Source organism: Colobus angolensis, unplaced genomic scaffold (assembly GCF_000951035.1).
Source record: "Colobus angolensis palliatus isolate OR3802 unplaced genomic scaffold, Cang.pa_1.0 Scaffold184, whole genome shotgun sequence".
NCBI classification, from domain to species: Eukaryota; Metazoa; Chordata; class Mammalia; order Primates; family Cercopithecidae; genus Colobus; species Colobus angolensis.
In genome coordinates, this window is record NW_012114977.1 from 3,286,006 (window position 1) to 3,290,452 (window position 4,447).

The following is a 4,447-nucleotide window of genomic DNA, read 5'->3' on the forward strand; positions in this document are numbered from 1 at the left end:
TTTTTTTTTTTTTGAGACAGAGTCTCACTCTGTTGCCCAGGCTGGAGTGCAGTGGTGTCATCATAGCCCACTACAGCCTCAAGCCCCTGGGCTCAAGTGATCCTCCTGCCTCAGCCTCCCAAGTAGCTGGGACCACAGATGTGCAACCACCATGCCCCGATAATTCTTCATTTTTTAAAAAAATAAAGACAGGGCTCACTATATTTCCCAGGCTGACCTCAAACTCCTGGCCTCAAGCGATCCTCCTGCCTTGGCCCCCAAAGTGTTGAGATTACAGGCATAAGCCTCTGCACCTGGCCGCCATCTCTCACTTTTGCTGGGAAAATGGAAGCCCTGTATGGTTGTTACCCAGCTTCTTTCCCTGTCCTCTCCTTTCCAGGGAGCACAGTGACATGATCATAGCTCACCGCAGCCTCGACCTCCCGGGCTCAACCCATCCTCCTGCCTCAGCCTCCAAGTAGCTGGGACTATAGGCGTACTTCACGACACCCAACTAATAAAAAAAAAATTCTTTTGTAGAGATAGGGTCTCTCTATGTTGCCCATGCTGGTGTCAAATTCCTGGGCTCAAGTGATTCTCCCACCTCTGCATCCCAAAGTGTTGGGGTTATAGGCATGAGCCACTGCCCAGCTTATCTTTGTTTCCGGGAAACCTTCCTTCCCAAAGCCAGTCCTGTACTGGGCCATAAATTTGATCCCTTCCCTCCTGCTGCCATCTTGCTCCCCCCACCTAGTGCCCACTGCCCCCTGCAGCCTCAGTCTTTCCTGTCTACTGTTCCCTCTCTGCTGTCTGCAAAAACACATTAAAGGCCTTAGGCCAATCTTGTCTCCTCCAAAATGACCCTGCCCTTCTATCACACTTCTTGGAAGGGCCACTCCCCATGGCTGTACCACCTGGCCAGCACCTCCATCACCCCCCAGTCCCTAACCAGGAGGCCACTATGGCCCTGACATTCAAGCTGGAAGAAAAGCACTTCTCCTCACCTTCTCCATGGTGAGGCTTGACTTCCATGATGTTCTACTCTCTCACCCCTCCCTCTATCCCTCCTTCCCTCTCATTCTCTCTCTCAATATGTTTTGCACATTTACTGTGTATCAGACCCTTTGCTGAAAACACAAAGACTCACTAGAGACTCCCTGGCCCCTGGGAGCTGCCATCTAGTTTTCCTGTCTCTTTCTGACTGTGCCATCTCTGGCTATTTCTTTTCAGTCCCCCAGGTTCCCAGGATGCCGTTTTTGACCTTCTTTCTCCTTTGACAATCTCGTGTTCGGACTACGACCTTTAGGCAAATGGCTCCCACATCTCTGGTTCCAGCCTGGCCTCTTCTGTAGGTTCCTTTCCTCCTGGACATTCCTACCTGTTCCCCTGCTGCACCCACCACAACCTTCACCTGTCAAAGTGACTTCCTCCTTTCTCCTTCTCCCAGTTTCTCGGACTTGCAGCCTCCCCCATGGGCGCCCCAGATCCAGTCCTGCTTTGCACATTCTGCCTCTAGGGTTTCTCCAATTTGCCCTGTCTCCTTCCTGTCCAAATCTAGATCTTCACAGTGCCCTGCTGAACTACTGCTGCAGCTTCCGGACTGGTCTCCCTGTGGACATGGATCGGCTCTGCCTGTCCAGTCTGGCTGTCAGGCTGCCACCAGATTCATTTTCCCAAAACACTGCTTGAATTGTGTCACTTCTTTGCTTAAACAAAGTTTTTGAGCCTTCTGTGCCCCTCTGTTGCCAACGGATTACGACCTAACCCTAGGCTGGGTTCAGGGCCTCCACAATCTGGCCTCAACCTCCTGTCCCAAATGCATCTCGACCTCATGAGCTCTCCAATCCAGCCATATTTGCTGTTCCCCAAGCAGGCCCAGTACATCCCCATGTCCCCACCTTAGGCTGCTTTCTCTGTCAGGAGGCCCTTTTTCCATTTTTGCATGATCTCAAACTGGGCATCTTTCAAGGCCTACCTCAAATACCTCTTCCTCCAATAAACCCTTTCCCCTCTCTTGACATCCCAGCAAGAGGAATCTCTCCTGTGACTTTTCTTCTTTTTTTTTTTTTTTCACTGCAAGCTCCGCCTCCTGGGTTTATGCCATTCTCCTGCCTCAGCCTCCCGAGTAGCTGGGACTAAAGGCGCCCGCCACCTCGCCCGGCTAGTTTTTGTATTTTTAGTAGAGACGGGGTTTCACCGTGTTAGCCAGGATGGTCTCGATCTCCTGACCTCGTGATCCGCCCGTCTCGACCTCCCAAAGTGCTGGGATTACAGGCTTGAGCCACCGCACCCGGCCATGACTTTTCATAGTGCTTTATACTATCTTATCTGGTACATGTAGTGTTCTACTTTGCATGGGAGTTATCTAGATGCATGCCTTATTTCTGGAGAGGCAGCTTAGCTCCCCTGACTCATCTTTCTGTTCTCCATAAGACTTACTTCAGAGTCCTGCTCTGTGTTCATTGCAGAATAGGTGTTCAGGAAGTATTTGTTGAATGGATGAATAAAACAATACATGATTAAGTGGATGGATGTATGGATTCAGAGATGGATGGATGGATTGATGAATGGATGCAGGGATGGATGGATGGATGGATTGATGAATGGATGCAGGGATGGATGGATGGAGAGATGGATGGATGCAGGGATGGATGGATGGATGGATGGATGGATGGATGGATGGATGGATGGATGGATGCAGCATTGCAGGGATGGATGGAGAGATGGATGGATGGATGGATGCAGAGGTGGATGGATGGATGGATGGATAGATGGATGTAGGGATGGATGGATGGATGAACAGATGCATGCATGCATGGATAAGCATTTGCCCCTAGGGCTAAGCCAAGTGTATAGCTAGTTTGATACTAGCTATAAACAGAGTAAAAATAAGAGAGGAGAGAGAGCTAACAGCTCTTCAAGTATGTACCAGAATTTATTCTTCTTTTTGCTTATTTAAAAGCATTACAAAGCAAGTACTAAGAAGGCAAGAGGAGTATAAAGTTTCAGAATGGAGTCTTTCCATGCGCACCAACACCTTGTGTGACTGATGGCCAGAGTCTTTTTTTTTTTTTTTTTTTTTTTTGAGACGGAGTCTCACTCTGTCGCTCAGGCTGGAGTGCAGTGGCACGATCTCGGCTCGCTGCAAGCTCTGCCTCCCGGGTTCACACCATTCTCCTGCCTCAGCCTCCCGAGTAGCTGGGACTACAGGCGCCCACCACCACGCCTGGCTAATTTTTTGTATTTTTTTGTATTTTTAGTAGAGACGGGGTTTCACCGTGTTAGCCAGGATGGTCTCAATCTCCTGACCTCGTGATCCACCCGCCTTGGCCTCCCAAAGTGCTGGGATTACAGGCCTGAGCCACCGCGCCCGGCCTACTATAGTGTTGTTTTGGAGGTGCCATGGTTCTAGAAATCCAAACAGACTTGAGAAATCTGGCAGATTCTAGCTTTCCTCACTCTCACCTGATACTGAGTACTAGGTAGGCACTGTGAATAATGCTGAAATCACAGTCATTTTCAACTCCATGACTCTGGACAAATTTTTAACCTCTCTGAGCCCATTTCCTTATCTGTAAATGGGTCTACCTTATAGGGTTTTTGTGGCAATGAAACAAAATAATCCTTGTAAAGGGTTTCTCAAAGTACCTAGCGCATAGTGAGCATTGAATAAATGACAGCTCTTTGCTCTGCCACCTAAGCTAGAATACGGTGGCGTGATCACAGCTCACTGCAGCCTTCACATCCTGGGCTCAAGCAGTCTCCCACCTCAGCCTCCAGAGTAGCTGAGCTAACTACAGGTGCACATCACGACATCTGGCTAATTTTAAAATTTTTGCTAGAGACGAGGTCTCCCTATGTTGCCCAGGCTGGCCTCGAACTCCTGGCCTCAAGCCATCCTCTCTCCTTGGCCTCCCACATAGCTCTTACTGTTGTTTTCACCCTGCTGCAGTCAGCAATCTGTCTAGTTAGGGGGAAAATATGTTCCCCGTAATCAAGTGCTTAGCTACATTGGTCTGTTTTTAAGTCCCACGGGAATTCAGAGAAGGGTTGATCCATGAGGACTAGACTAGTACAGGAGGCCTCCCAGAGGAGCGGCTTTGGGATGGCCCTGGAAGGCTGGAGGCACCTGGGAGGCAGAGAGGTGGACAAAGCAGTGGAAAGTGTCAAAAGCAGGAAGGTGGGGCTGGGCACAGTGGCTCACACCTGTAATCCCAGCATTTTGGGAGGCCAAGGCAGGCGGATCACTTGAGGTCAGGAGTTCAAGACCAGCCTGACCAGCATGGTGAAACCCCATTGCTACCAAAAATACAAAAATTAGCCAGGCGTGGTGGCACACGCCTGTAATCCCAGCTACTCCGGAGGCTGAGACGGGAGAATCGCTTGAACCTGGGAGGCGGAGGTTGCAGTGAACCGAGATGGCACCACTGCACTCCAGCCTGGGCAACAAAGCAAGACTTTTTTTTTT